This window comes from Juglans microcarpa x Juglans regia, chromosome 1D (assembly GCF_004785595.1).
Source record: "Juglans microcarpa x Juglans regia isolate MS1-56 chromosome 1D, Jm3101_v1.0, whole genome shotgun sequence".
NCBI classification, from domain to species: Eukaryota; Viridiplantae; Streptophyta; class Magnoliopsida; order Fagales; family Juglandaceae; genus Juglans; species Juglans microcarpa x Juglans regia.
Genome location: NC_054594.1, coordinates 6,031,189 through 6,048,151, shown reverse-complemented (window position 1 = coordinate 6,048,151; position 16,963 = coordinate 6,031,189).

The window sequence follows — 16,963 nt, the reverse complement described above, 5'->3', positions numbered from 1 at the left end:
CGTCACCGATGAAGCACAACAAAGCCCATCTCCGATTTTGACTTTTTGGCCTTAAAACCACCCTTTGCGCCGCCACCCACGGCAAACCACCACCACCATTGTCTTCACCGACCTCTCTAGGCCCTACTCTATCAATTTTGGGTCTTAGTTTGTCCCCATTCAAAAGTGGGTATTTGAGACCCACAGCCACAGTGTATTTTACACTGTTACGTTACTGAGTCACCACTTCTTGCAGGTTCGTGATCCTTCGAAAATTATAATATAGCACTGTAAGTATTTTTCCAAAGAACTTTCGTGATTTAAATGTATTTTTGTACTAACACATATTACTGTGAACTGGTTGGTTATGCCGGACTGAGTCCGAGGAGTTTGGGAGTCGGATGGATTGCGAACGGAGCTGATTGTATGTTTGGTTTGTGATTGGATTGTGTTGACATTGTTGGTTGTTGGATATTGGTGTCGTGTTTTGTTCACTACATTTGCACGCATGTTCATGTTTGTAACTGAAAACTGGGTTTTCACATGATTGCATACATGTTCATGTGTTTATTTAAAAACTGGTTTTTCATGTGAGAAATGATTTTTGGGTGTGTTTGAAACAACTGGATTGACTGGTTTGAGAAAAAAGAAAAGGAATTGTAGGGATGGTGGTAAGCAGGGATGGTGGTAGAGTCTCGCCTGCGATTCCAGCCTACGGTGCACGCGGTAGGGATGGTGGTTGTGTCCTGCCTGTGATTCCCGCCTACGGTGCACGCGGTAGGAATGGTGGTAAGCAGGGACGGAGGTAGAGTCCCGCCTGCGACTCCAGCCTACAGTGTCCGATAATTGGTTTTTTTTGTGTGAATCATTTTCTAAGAAAATGACAGACTATGTTTTTGGGCCAAAATGGGATTTTGGCGTGTGTTGGAACTAATCATTTTTCTGGGAAAAATGGTATTTTATGGCTAAGTGTATTTTGTCATATGAATGCATGTTAGTTGCATTAATATGTTTTTATCCCGAGAGTTGTTTGGTTTATACTTACCTGTGGTACCATTTTATGGTATCGCAGATTTTGATGCAGATGAGGAAGGGGAGCCTTAGCTTAGCTCTGTTAGTGGAGTGATTGGGATTGCTCCTGTTTATCGAGTTTCATTTTTTTTATCAATTTATGTATTACCTTTGTAATATATTTGGGATGACTGTATAACTCTTTAAAGGTAATTTGTTTTGAATATTTGTATTTAAATTTCTGGTACTAGATGACTTATTTATATTATCCGCTGCGATTTTTATTGTGCACTCTTGCATGTTGCACACACTTGAGCACATTTCGTTGGGATGCGTGACCCATGTTGTCATCATCCTGACGTCACGATTCCTTTGTTTTTGTACGTGGGAGTCAGAGCGTCACAGTAGCCATCATTCAAGCTTATCTCATCACCAGAATTTGAGGAACTAACATCCAATTCTTCATCCTCACCATGGAATATCCAGGCATTATAAGAAAGATCAATCCCTATGATAAATAAATGGTCTTCAACCACATTTATTGGTTGGAATAACATATTACGGCATCTACAACTTGGACACCTAATGTCAACTCCTCCGGGTGCATGTTCCCGAGCCATAGCGATGAACTAGTTAACCCTTGATGCATATTCGTTAGATCCAAATCTATCTTCATGTCCATCTAGATATGATGCCACAAATGAAAGTGTGAAATGTAATCTCTATTGATGAATGTAGAAAGTTCCAAACAAATAGCAAAATAACGAAAAGCAAAATAACAACAATTATAAAGTTATTTTTCTGCTTGCTTAAGCCTATATCTATTTGATAAAAAAAAAAAAAAAAAAAAAAAAAAAAAAAAAAAAAAAAAACTGGATAACGAAATGGAAAAACTTCACTCAAGGACCCTAATGACAGTTTTTGTCTGAGACTGTCCCCTCTAATTTGGATATTTCATGTTGATATAGGACCAATATCAACATGGTATACATTGTATGAAAAAAGCAAAGAATATAGTGTACAGTGTAGGATATCTTAGAGTATTGGCAATGGCCTAGCCATAGCCAAGCCTAAAGTTTGGCTCGAATATTAACTTTTGACTATACCATCAACTTTTAGCTAGGTGAGTCTATATTGGACTAGCCATCTTAAAGTGAAAACAATAATATAATATTATATAGTTTATTAATATTTTACTCCATGGTTTTTTTGTATATTTTGCAAATACACTTCATGAAGAAGTAGAATAAATAAAAAAATCTGCCCTAAGAAAAATCCAACACAATTTTCAGATTTTAACAAATTCCTCTAAATTTTAACGCATTTTCAGCAGACAAGTAGTCCACAAATATGCAGAAAAATAGCATAGAAATAAAAGTCATCACAAATAAGATAAACTTGATGTTCTGTTTTGATGATATGGTATGCAAAGAAGATAAATTGGTATGCATATGTTCTGTTTTGCAAAGAAGAACACCTCCAGAAATTTTATTCTGATCTAGTATGCATGTGCTCTAAATTTGGGTGTGCTCAAATGAGAGGTAGACAAACAGACATTCAAAATAGCCCAGTGCCTTGAAACTTCATAAGGCTGGTATTTATTACTAAATCATATACATCACAACCCAAAAACAATTTACAAAGTGATTCTACAATGCCTAAAATTTCAGGTTTATTGTGTTCACCAAATACTTTCTTTGTATTTTTTTCTTTGCCTTTTCTCACAAACACGATAAACCAAATTATTTATACATAAAAAGTAATCTAATAATTCTTTATGAACCTTCGATAATACCCTGTCAACCCGAGAAAGCCCCTCAAAGACTTTATCGACTTGGATTGAGGCCATTCCACCATGGCCTTTAATTTTTCAGGATCTGTCCTTACCCCCTTACCCAAAATTAAGTGACCCAAGTAGGCCACCTCAGAACATGCAAAACAGCATTTCGATTCTTTAGCAAATAACTGATGTTTCCTTAGTGTTTCTAGGGTCACTTCTAGGTGTTGCAAATGCTCCTCCTCATCCTTACTATAGATTAGGATGTCATCGAAAAATACCAGCACAAACCTTCTTAGAAAGGGTCTAAAAACTTCATTCGTCAAATTCTAAAAAGTAGATGGGACATTAGTCAACCCAAATGGTGTGACTAAAAATTCATAATGACCCTCATGGGTCCTAAATGCTATTTTGTGCACGTCGTCAAGTTTAACCTTGATTCGATGATAATCGGACCTCAAATCCAATTTAGAAAATACTTTAGACCCACTTAATTCATTCAATAACTCTTCTACCACGGGTATAGGAAACTTATCTTTCACCGTAACTTGGTCAAGGCCTTATAGTCCACGCACATCTGCCATGTGCCATCAGCCTTTCTCACTAATAAAACAGGAGAAGAATAAGGACTTTGACTTGGGCGTATTACCCAGAATTTAAAAGTTCCTTAACAATTCTTTCAATTTCATCTTTTTGGAAAAAAAAAAAGGTACCCGTATGGTCTCACTGACACAGGCTGAGTTCCAGGCAGCAAATTGATGGAGTGATCTTGCTCTCTACACGGCGGCAACCCCATGGGTTCCTTGAATATATCCCCAAACTGGTTCAATATTTGTTGCACATTTTTGGGCCACCTTTGCCCCTTTTTACACTCTTCTGGCTCATTAATTAACTGCAGTATGACCCCTTTCTTCTCTAACTGGTTGATCTCATTGCAGGAACTTTCTTCTAATAGTTGAGTGGACATCATTCCTTGCAGCACCACATCTTTCTCACAGTGGCTAAACTGCATGGTAAGTTTTCTGAAATTCCAAGAAATAGTGCCTAGAGTCTGTAGCCACTGTACCCCTAGCACCACATCACATCCTACAAGTTCCAGCAAGAAAAAATCCACAGAAAATGAATGTTCTTGAATTTTTACTTGGACTCCCTTACTTTTCCCTTCACTTACCAATTGTTCACCATTAGTCACCCTCACCTTCACTGCCTCTTCCTTTAAGACCACCACAAGGGCCTTTTTTTCTGTTTTAATATCTATGAAGTTGTGTGCTGCCTGAGTCAATTAGAATGATTACCCACTGGCCAGCTAACTTCCCCTTCACCCACATAGTTTTTGAGTTGTTGGACCCAATTAGAGGGTGTAAAGATCTTTCAAGTCTTTTGTTTACTTCAGTAAATTCTATCAGCTCTTTCCGTTCTTCCACCGTATCTACTACATCACTCTTAGCTCCATTTTTTTCTTCATCCTCCTCCACTTCTTCTATAAGAAATAGTTTAGGATTTCTGCACTTGTGCTCCAGATTCCACTTAGAGTCACAATAATAACATAATCCCCATTCTCTTATCTCTTTCATTTGGCCTACATTGATCTTTTGTACAGGCACTATGGCCTTACTAAAATTCTGCCCCACTTGGTTTCCACCCCCTTATACTGTCCTGGTTCCGACACCCCAACATAAGTGTTTCTGAATGTTTGTCTACCAACTCTAATGAGTTCTTCCTGAATCTTTGCCAAACTAAAAGCTGACAAGAGATCAGGTGGGTTAAACATCTTAACTGCCAACCTAATTTCATCTTTTAATCCACTCAAAAAATAGCTTAGCTTGTGTGGATCTGACAACCTACGCAGCCTATTTGACAAATTCTCAAACTCTACCTTGTATTCCTCCACTATGCCCGTTTGTCTCAGCCTAGTCAATGCTTCCATAGGGTCATCATACGTATTAGGGCCAAACCTCACAAGAAAAGCCCTAACAAACCCTTCCCAATCCACTATGGATCCTGACATTTCAATATCTTGAAACCAAATCATGGCCTTCCCTTCCATGTGGAAGAAGGCCAACCTGAGTTTCTGACTTGGTAAAGTGTTGTAAAATAAGAAAAATTGATTGGCTTTATACAACCAACCTAGGGGGTCATCCCCATGAAAGGAAGGAAACTCTAACCTTACTTACCTCAGAACCAGTTCCCCAGTGTTCTCATGTCTATTGTGCCCTTCTAAAAATGATCCTTCAGATTGATTGTTAGCATTCTTTTTCTGCAGTTCCATGGTTAACGCTGCAAGCCGCTGGACCACTGCATCGGACTACCGTTTCAATGCCATCACATCTATTTCTAGCATTTTGAATTGAGATTCCGTGGACTTCTTCAATCCACTCAAGCCATCCTGCAACTGGTTCATTCTAGTACCTTCTGTCATGGACAATTAAGCAGCCAAGGATAGGTTGGCTCTAGATACCAACTGTTATACGCCTGCTGGGATAGATGAAAGGGATAACTCACTTCGAGGGTGAGAGCCTCCAGGGAAAGGAAAAGAAATATTTGTTGTATTGATTTTCAATAACTGCATTCCTCACTCATGGGAAGCTATATGCTCCCAGAGTTGTAACAAAATGTAACTGACTGGAATAGTAAAGTTAACGCTACCATGACAAGCAGGAAATCAAATAACAGACCCTTTAAGAGGGCTTAAAAGAGACTATGGGCCAAGCCCTTACACATAGAGACCATGTCAGCCCAAACTTCTTATTTAATCTAACCATAACTGCCCAAGGTCCATGAGCCCAAGGCCCAAGAGCCTAGAACACCAGCGGGAACCCTAAATTCCCCTTAGGCTCTTCCTAGACACTCATCTTCATTGTCGCCACTTCCTTGTTGTACTTATGCTGTCGTTGGTTCCCTGGCCACCACCTCCAGTCGTCCGCTTGTTACAAAGCTTCACATATTGAATAATAAAAGTAATTAATTACTTATTAGACCAGGGATGTGACAAAAAAATTCTGAACAATGTAGTACTTTGAAGCAAAATTCATTTTAAGGCTTGAGGTTTTTTTATGCCAATTAAATTCTAAAGCAAAATTATTCAAAACAAAATTCAAAAGCAAAAAATAGTCTTTCTGTGAGTTTACATCCCCTAGAAAAGTGTAGTAGTTATCCTGCCAAACCTGTTTGACAGAGATAATTAAGACAATTGCTGCGGAAAATATTTGTCAAGAACCCATTTAAATTACGGCCAAGAAAATTTGTCAAAAAAAATCTGTACTCATCAGCGAAATGATGTCACAGAAAAAAATTCATTGCGGCGGAAATAATAAGTCGTTTATGTGTTTCCGTCTGACAAGAAGACACCATTTATTGGCATCAAAATCCACCGTCAAAAAAGGAAATTGTGGCCAATTTAAAATCTATCCTCAAATAGTCATCCCAAACGAAGTGCTGTCGGCCAACACCCGAGGAGGCAGACTTGCAGAGATTTTTAATTTACGTGGAAAGCTAGGCCATTCTGTGGCTAAACTCCTCATTGCAAAAGGCCCTACATAAAATCATAGAATTAACATAATGTATAGTATCATCACATTTTCTCATATGCATTGTGGGTACCTGCCGGTGACCTTAGTATAACTCATGTTGAAACTATGTTGTATGCCGACTCGTTCTCAATGCATTGGTAACATAACATAACATCGTAAAAATCATAATATGTACACCCACCAGCATTAGGTGTCGTAACATATGACTTCGCTCCAACGTTCTTTAAAAAGAACCGATTCAAAGCCTATTGATTGTTTTTCGTCAACACAGCGGTTACTACTTCATATTTAATCACTCTAGAATGGACATAGGAGTTCCACCATGATACTTCTCCATCCTACCATTTAGAGTCGTGATAAAATTTTTCATTCAATACTTTTAAAGAATAATTTTCATGATATACATGTATATGACACATTTCAAAAAATGATAGTTGTATGCAAAATGACAAAAAGTTGAACATAAGATATGACATTTCATGCTCAAAATGACAGTTATAAAATGAATGCGGCATTTATCAATAAATCATAAATAATCATCAAAGTGTAAGTTAGAGGCCAACTTACATACTGTTGAAGTTGGAAATGAGGTAATGGTTGTGATAAAAATTGTACTAAGTTAGGATCTATACTAGCTTAAGGAAAAATAAATAAAATTTTCTAGATAAAGGGGAAATTATGAAAATACCCCTAAACTTCCAAATATTGCTACTAATGCAAATGCTCTCCAATCTTAACCAATATCTTGCACATTCTAAGACTGTCTATGCCTTGATAAACAAATAAAAAGTGATCTTAGCCTATTCATTCTCAATTCATGGCATGCTCTCTAGTTGATGTCTATACGAAATTTTGACTATTGTTCCTCATTAATGCATGCATGACAAATTCCTCCAATCGAAAATGATCACTATAAATCCTCTGACGAAATAAAAACTTAAGTTTGAGCACGTTCATCCCAACACTTAATCATGCCTAATAAGATCCTTAAATTCTAACCAAACCTCAAATGATGCATGGTATGACCTTTCTATCAATGACGTGCTAGAATTAAATCATGCATTTTCTTATCCCAATCACAAGGTTTTCTAAATACTCATATTTCAAGCCTAAGTAAAATAAGTCATTTTCCTCAAATGAAGCATGATAAAAAGCCAAACAATACATGCTTTGATGATAAATACAAGATAGGGATTAAAACCTATTATGGCATGTTTCTAGCCTCAAACTAAACCTTCAAACATTATTCTAAGACATAATCAAATCATATCATGACTTATCAAGGCATGCCATAACTAATATTTTGACCAAAATAATTTAAACAATAAACCTATCCACCAATATTTCGGCTTCTTCCTAAACATGGTATCTCATCCTAACACTAAAAACCATAACTTAATATATAAACTAAGATCTAGAGAGAAAACTTACAAAGATTCCGTATCCTTTGAAGCTTCTCACTCAAAGCTCACAACTCAAAAATTCAATTGGAACACTTAAGAACTTCAAAGAACTAGAGGATGAGAACTCTCAAGAACACTCAAGTGAGTTTGAGGAAGTGAAGTGAGGAAGAAGTGGGGGTGGAGTGGGGTTTATATAGGCTCCAAGGGGTGTGTGTGGCGCTAGCAAGGTGGCCTCCCATTGGGGTTTGGGCGGTGGTGATAATGCCACCTAGCCTAAATCCTCCTTGGGTGGTTGGCTAACTTGGTGATCATTGCATCTTAGAGTAGGCTAAAATGGCTATGGAGAGATGGGCTTTGCCGTGTGGTAGTGGTGAAAGGGCGGTGCAATTAATGCAATGATTAAGGGTTAATGATGCTGCTGGGTATGGGTAATTCACAAGGCAAAACTTTTTTGTCTTATTCATTTGGACCAATCTCTTGGCATTTGTGGCTAGTTTAAGGCATATTTGAGTATCCTCTTTAGGTGGTAAATGGTGGGGATTGGGTGGTGAAGTGGTGATCAAATAAAACAAAAAATTTCATGAATAAATTGAGGGGCTAATGACAAATATTTCCTTGATAAAAACGGTATACAAATCTTCAAGCTAGGGGCAGATTAGTCCATTGCACACAAAAGTACACATGGGTGTCGATTGGTATGGTTTTAGGGTTTGACATGTCATTACCCTAAATGACATGTGTAAAGGTTTATCTAAAATTCTAATATGATCTACGAGTAATAGAAATGGGTAACTAAACAAGGAAATTTTAGAACAAAAGGATGATAAATGATAAGAATAAAAATCAAGCTTAAAACATGGTTTCAAGATCACTAATCGTGTAGTGATCAATCAATGCTCTTAACCAAGATTTTAAACTTAATTTAATTCTTTCTAAAGCTCTTAGGCTCGTGGACTAGTCTAATGAGCTAGTCTTCTAAATTCTAGTGTTGATCTAAGAGTTAATCTTTAAGGGTAAAGAGGCGAAGTGTTACACATTCAAAAAAGGAACATAGGGTTTTGTTCTTCTTCGCATGATTTAATTGATCTTTGGCATGCCCATTTCTTAATTTTCAACCGACTGTAATCAAAGATTTTTTTTTCCCATAAGAAATGGATAGGAGGGGAAATCGTGGGTAACCTCCTATTTTTGTATTATTTCATATTTGTTGGGATTTTCAGGATCCAAACCAAAGGGGCCTAATAGCAAGAAGTCATAGGTGCTGCCTTAAGTCGGATTTGAGTCATAACCTAGACCTCAACTCCACTAAAATGCTTAATGATCATTAGGCAACTAATACTAAATAATTTAAAGTGAATCATCAGGTGTCCTCCCTCTTTTAGCATGACCATAATAACACTTTACGTATTGGGAACCGAACAAGAGGGCCCTATATGTTGGAAAGCGTTAGACATTCCGTTCAGTTTGTTTTGAGCAGAGGTAGCAATATTTGACACAACCCATAAATTTAATATGAATACGATATGAAATAAGTGGATGAAATAAGTGGATTTAAGTTTAATATAAATGAGTTTCGGGTTAACACGACAAGACACAAATAATCAAATTGCAAAAGCCAGTAATCAAGTTGTATAACTCGAAATAAGTTTTGTTTTCAAATTATATAAATGTTTAGGTTTATATGCCTTTGTTGTTTTTGTGATATAATAATATTATTAGTATTTGATTAATTAATATCTCAAAATATTAATTTTTTGTTAATATGCAATTTAATTTTTTGAAGATATTATTTTTCTTATAAATTGTTGGTTTCAGTATTGTTAATTAGTTGGATATAAACAAATACAAAGGTACGCTGAACCCATATATATGAAACAAATTGCGTTCAAGTTAACATAATAAGAGTTTATTATTAAATGGGTTATGCAGTTTGTATCGTGTTACCCGTTATTTTCATGGATCGTGTTAGAATTTTAGGATCTGACCCGTTTAATTTAAAGAAGTGGGTTCGGGTCAACTCATATAGTTAAATACTTCTGACTTGACACAAAATGAACATGATCCACGAACACGAATTGTCATCCATAGGTTTAAGCTATAACCTAGATCTTAGTTCTCCTTGAGAATCCAACGAATTCTTAGGCTGCTAATGCTAGAGTTTAAAGTGAATCCATATTTGGATTAGAATCTAATATCATTTACATATCAAATCACATGATAATACTCCAAAGACCAATGGGTTTAGTAGTTAAGATTGGGGATTTCTAAACCTCCATGTTTGAATCCATTTTTTCTTCTCAAGTTTATCTCCTCTAATGGCTAATGCTAAATTGCTTATGATAAGGATACTTTCGTGGCAAATTATTTGGCCAATGAAATGCCTGTTTATGAATAAGTGCCAATATGCATAAGAAATGTAAAGTTATCAGTTAGAATACTATCATTAGCTTAATCATATGCCATTATTATCTAAGGTTTAGCTAATCAGACATAAAACCTCTGTGTTCGATTAAGCTTAATAATCTAACTTTGAACAAACTTATCAGTGTACAATAACTTGGGATTCATTTCACAAGACAAATGTTTTCAAGTATTTTCCAATATTTCCTTCAAAAATATCACTCAAATATAAAATAATTTTCAATTTCAAGTCTTTAACTTTTTTACCTAATTATTACAACTTTTCCAAACTCTCAAACAAAACAAAACAAAACAATACTATTTTTTCAAAATTCAAAACAAAAATTACATTCAAACAATTTTTTAACTTTACAATATTTTTATTCAACTTTTTCTCTCTTCTTTTCCAAAACTCAATCAAACGTATTAATTCAATCCATTTCACTATTATTTAAAGATATACTGAGATATTCTAAGTATCCAAATGAGCCCAAAGCCACCTCATTGTTCATGTTATTTTCTCTTTCCAGAAACCCATCACCCATGTTTAGCTATAGTAACTTGTAATGGTTCTACAAACTTTATTTGAACTGTAGCAAAGTCATCATATTATCTTATTCTTATTTAACCCCAGCCGAATAGTAAAACAAAACCATTTCCAGCTCACTAAACAACCCCTTGGCTTGATAAATAATATGACTATACGCCAAGATAACAAATAATACAAATATGTCTAACCATCCTTCACAAACACTTTACTTAATCCATAGGCCTCTTAACAATACATACAAACACACATACTCAACCTATAGTCTAGTTAAACTCCACATAGAATGGACAAAACACAAACCCAAGGCTTCACAAACTTAATTTGTGATCTCCTAAACTTAACTTGTGATCTCCTACTACCCATGAAAGATCAATCCATAGGAAAGATAAGGAGAGATAGAGGTCATACCAAAATTGAGTGGCTGGTGTGGGGTGGTGTACTGGTGTGGTTGTTTCTGCGGTGGTCAATGGTGACATGAACAAAACAAGCTAGCTAGGCACAATGATAGTGGATCGATGGTGTTAAGGGATATCACATGAACAACAAATTGAGAAAGTAGTGTCCAAAAAGAATTCACATGGGTTCTTCGCTAGATTGGCAGCGATGGTTGGTGCAAGAGCTCTTCATGGTGGTTCCTAGGGTGGAGCAATTCAAGGGTGGTGCAATGCAATCCCATTAATGTCAGTTGGTGATTGGCAGTGAGGCCCATGCAGTGGATGATCCGATGTTGCTCTACTTTTGTGTTACAGTTGTTTCTAGAGATTGCAGTGGCATCCGGTGTCCTTTGGCAGTGAATGTGCATGATAGTGATGTGGCTGACAGTGAAGGGTGATAGCTTTTGGTGATGGCTTACAATTAGGGAAACATAATAGCTTTAGGTTATGGGAGTGGCACTGTGAATGGTTGGTTTGGTTGGGAGAGTCAGTGGCGATTCTAGCTTGGTTGCCGGTGGTGCAACTGGTTGAGGGAGGTGGAGCTTGGATGTGTGTTGTGGTTGCTGGATTGGATGTGGATGAAGGCCTCGATGTAGCAAACTTTGACTATGTTTTTATTGAGGGATGGCTCTTGGTTTATATAGGTCCATGGTGGGAACTGTTGGGTCTCACAGCAGAGAAAGAGAGGTTAGTTGTTTGCTACTCACGGTGGCTAGTGGCTGAGCTTCATGATGGTGCATGCAACTAAAACCCTAGATGGAGATAAGGAGGGGAAAAAGAGATTGAGAAGTAGAGGAGTCAAGAGAGGTTTGCTTGGGAGAGGCAGTGGTGTTTCTGGCTTGGTTGACAGTGGTGCGACTGGCTATGGGATGTGGAGCTTGGATGTGGGTTGCGACTGCTGGACTGGATATGCAGGAAGCCCTCAGTGTCAGAGACATCGGTTATGTTTTTATGGAGGGGTGGCACTAGGTTTGAACAGGTCCCTGGGGGCAATTGTTGGGTCTCACAATGGAGAGAGGGAGGTTAGGTGTGTGGTGCTAATGGTGGTCAAGCTTCATAATTGTGCTTATAGCTAAAACCCTAGATAGAGAGAAGAGAGACGAAGAAGATATTGAGAGCTAGAGAAGTCAAGAGAGGTTTGCTTGGAAAAGCCAGCGGTGGTTCTGGCTTGGTTGTCGGTGTTGCGACTAGCTAAGGGAGGTAGAGCTTGTACGTGGGCTGCGGCTGCTAGATTGGACGTGGAGGAAGCTCTGCTCTCAATGCAGGAGACATCAGCTATGTTTTTAAGGAGGGGTGGCTCTCGACTTGGATAGGTCCTTGGTGGCAATTGCTGGGTCTCATGGTGGAGAGAGAGAGAGAGACATATGATATGAAATTGACAAGGAGAGATAAGGTTTAGGGCAATTAAGTCCTAGCCCTACACATGCCCTAACCTTAATCCAAGGTGGAAATAAAATATGAAGAAATAAGAGAGAAGAAAATAGAGAAAATGGACAAGGAAGGTAAATAGACTACATGAAAAATCCAAAATTAATAAGATATTCTTTCAATCTAAATATTCTTTCGGACATCACAACATGTATTCCCCTCACTAATTCGGTCATAAAAGGGCTCCTAGGCCAAACTCCTCCTAGAATTGTCAAGAATGTTATCTTCTCATCTTGGTCATCCGCAGTCATACGTGCTTTGTTGAATCTTGTGAGATACGATTTCAACCTTTCTTCTTCTTGCTACTTCACAGTTAGGAGGTAAGCGGCCAACCACCTCCTTCATCTGCTAGCCATGAATTGAGTCAAAAATTATCTTCGCAGTTCTTTAAAGTTGCCAATCGAGCCTAGCTGCAAATTTCAAAACCACCCTTTAGCTATTCCTTTAAGGGTCAAGGGGAAGGTCTGGCATGCAATTTCTCCAGAAAACCCAAGGAGCGTCATGGGTGCCTTAAACATTTCTAGATGTTCTACAGGATCTTTAGACCCTTATACAGTTCAATCTACAGGACCTTGAATTTTTGTGGGAGCAAGACTACCATGATTGTCAAGTAATACGGTAGTATGTGCTACTAAGTAGGTTATCAATAGATGAAGATACCTTCCTGGTCATTTCCTCATATTTTTCTATCAGGTCACTTAGGTTGTAGTGTATCTTTCTTTTTTCCTCCTCGTGGCTCATTTTTTTCCCATAATGTTGTTGGTTCGAAGCTGCATCTCCTCCAGTACCCAAGTCTTTATGTCTCAGAGCTACGTTTTCTTTTTGTAGAGTCTCCATCTGCATGATCATCTTCCTCCATTTCTGCAAATCTCCACTCCATCCCATTGTTCGTTTCTCTATTTGTAGCGGTAGTTTCTTGATCACAAGTTACTTCTGTGCACGTTGTTGTAAGCATGTGAAAGACACGTAAAACTCTATGTATCCCACATTCGGCACCAATTGTTGAGAACATGTTTTACAGTTCTTCCTTATGATTCACTTAACCTACAAACAAGGAAAGAAAATTGGCTCAAATTTAGGGGAGGGACTCCTCTGATGCCTAAGTCAACAGAATTTTTTTGTGCTCCCACGTGACATTAGCTTAAGTTCTTCGGGCGTGTACCTCAATCAATAGGGTTTGTTGCCTCAACTTGGTAACTCCCTCTTTTTGGTTTGGTTTTTCCCTCATTTTCTGGTGTGGTCATCAGCATTTAAGCTTCCTTGAATTGCTCCGCCATGAGATGGATATCATTCGTACATTACTATCCCGCATTGTCCACCCTATGCGGTACCAGATTGGAAGGCCTTAATAATGCCTATATGTGCACGCAAGCTCATGGACAGGTGAATCCCTTTTACTTTTGGATCTCATTCCTCAAATGGGCCTATGGGCTTAGTAAAGGCCGATCCTTATTATGTAGGGCTCATTTATGTTGGGCACTAGAAGGCGAAAGGCCCAACACAAATAACCGGTATTAAGAATTGCGTAACAATATACTCGTGCACCACCCATTTTATAGCTCTATTTTAAATTATAAATAATTATGTGAAATTTTGAAATTAAAAACAACTACATTTGCAATGAATTTACATTATCACATATGTAGCTTGTGATAATTGATTGTTACGGTTTTTCAATTGTTTGCTAGGAGTTAATATATTGTTTATTATTTGAATAAGGCCATAAGGGATAATATATACTTATCTCTTAATATCGGATTGGAATTATTTAGTTGTCAAAGGCTAGGCATTTTCTGTTTAAAGAGTTGATATTTTGTTAAAATATCTCTTGCCGAATAATTTAAGACACAAATACATTAATAAAACATTAATTTGGAGGTTTAATGTACGTAAAGTGGATTGTCTTCCTTCTTCTTTTTTTTTTTTTTCTAATCAAGCAAGTATTTCATTTACATAAATAGATCAAGATATATGAGAAGTGGGTGGGATTCCCCAACAAACACCCAATTACGATAAATGCAATACAACCTTTTAAAAAAAAACAAATGATGTACAAAAGTGAAAAATAAATCTAGTTGTGACTAAAACATTGGTCCCCATCCATTCTCCTCACAGAAGGCACCATCTTAAATTATTACTTTTTATAGTTAGCTATATGGACTATGGTATCACCGCTGGAGGCGATGTTTGTTGGTGGTGCACTGCAATTTATTTGCCTAAAATGTTTGCAAAAGAGAACGATATCTCCAATTAAAAAATTTTCGGTTAGAGAAAGTAAAAACATAGTGGGATAAACGAAATCAATGACTGCCTATCTTGTGAAGAGAAAGCATTTTTTTTTTCTTTTTGGCTTGCATTAAATGCAAGCATGCTTTACAACCTACAAGAGAAACAAACCTATGGCTCTTAGGTGCTAGACTTGATTTTCTACCCAATTTTAGTAATTTTTAACCTAGTGTGTAAAGAGAAAAGAAATAAGCTGGAAATAAGGTGAAAATGAGAGGAGGCCTTTCCCTTGGTGGAGGAAATCAGGTATAGTTTATTTGGGATTTTTTTAGAGAGAATGCAGTATTTGAAGTTTTCTAGATAGAGAAAAGGCACCACGACTACAACTAATTAGTTGATCTCTTGATCGATCTCTTGATGTTTTTCTCTTTTATTTTAATTCATTTTTTTAAGAACATCCTTTAACGTCGTTTATCATATTCAAAGCATATTCAAAATAGCTATTTCTAAATCTATTGATCTCTAATTAAAAAGAGTAATATATAATATAGCTATTTAGATCGTTTAATCACAACAACAAAAATTGATCTTTTAGGATGAAAAAAATGTCACTTTTAAGGATGAAATTCTTCGTTCTTCCCAGAAAGTCCCAACAGTCCGATTATCATTTGAACATGATACTTAACATTCGAATGGAAGAATTTGGGACAAAAATGTACGTCCCCAAACAAATTTACTCTTCAAACTGATGGTACACCGTTCGAACTGATGGTACACCGTTCGAACTAATATAAATTTATATTCAAATGCATAATTGTAATTCGAATGGACATTTTGGCGAGACATTTGTATATAGTTTGGGCGTGATGTATTCGTCGTTTTTGGAACAAAAATTTTCGTTTGAATGAAAACATGTGGGTCAAGCTCACAATGTCCGTTTCTTACTTACATCGTTTTAGTTTCATTAAATATAAAACTGATCATATGTATACATTTTTACATGATGCCCATTGTGTAAAACCAGTAAGTGGACAAAAACAATTTATTAAAATATATAGTCACAAAACAAAAATTAATTAATATCTAGTAATTAATTTACAAGAAGGCTAATAATAAGTTTATATCGACTTCCTATCTTGATATGCTTGAAAGAAGAATTATCCAGAAGAAATGTGTGGCTTTCTTCGTTACTTCACTACACAGTCTCTCAACCCTCAACAAATGCAGTAACAATTAGTGAACAGTATCTAAAGTTCAAGAAGTGATGACCTGACAATTTTGGCATATGAATGTTTAGATCAATTTTTTAAAGCCGCGACTAGCATATTTATTCGACATAAAAAGAAGTCTTGATGCAAACACGATATCGTGCTTTTTCAAGAACTCCCGGGCAAGTTCCGGTGAAGTTACCGAAATAACATGAACACCACCTAGACTTATACGAGCGATTTCCGTATTGAGTGATTCCAGAAGGCCATGTATCCACCAAAATGCTGGCATATTCCTCCACATTTCTGGGAGGTTTCCAACTATTGGCCACGGAGTTGGGCCCGGTGGGAGTGCTGGAGTTTGCTTGAAGGTTTTTCCATGGGTTCCACTTGAATAATATGAGAGGAAAAAGAATAATGAGCATGGTAAGAAAGGCAGAGATGAAGGTAAAGTGCATCGGCAACATGATTTTTTCTGAGGAGCCATAACCATGGTTGACGTCCCCCATGGTAATTAAGAATAGGAAGGAATGAAACATGGTTTCTTTTCTATGTATATTGTTTGCGAATGTATATGCTTGATAAGCTATATGTTAAAGCATGCAGGGCTTAAGAGAACCGATTTATTGGAATGACAACTTCTTCAGGAAAGTGAAAGAGCACTAGGCAGAACTCTTTCTCGAGCTGAGAATTCTTTTCTGAAATCAATGGAAACCAAAAGACCCGAATTTATAGATCATTAGTATGGTTCGAAGTGGTGTGATGAAAGAAGTCTAGCCACATGTTTTAGCTGAAAACGACAAGACGCTAGGGTGCAGGGAGGCAAATTATTAAGGCATGTAATGCATGGTACACGTGAAGGAGAAGGAAAATGTTTTACATCTTGGTCGGTGAATTTCCGACTCATTCTAGCTATCCACAATCTTTATTATTTATATATAAGATATTCAAACGATGAACAAAGAATCAGCTTTGTTAAGAATTTTTACACAATCACAAGCTTATCATGTATAGTAT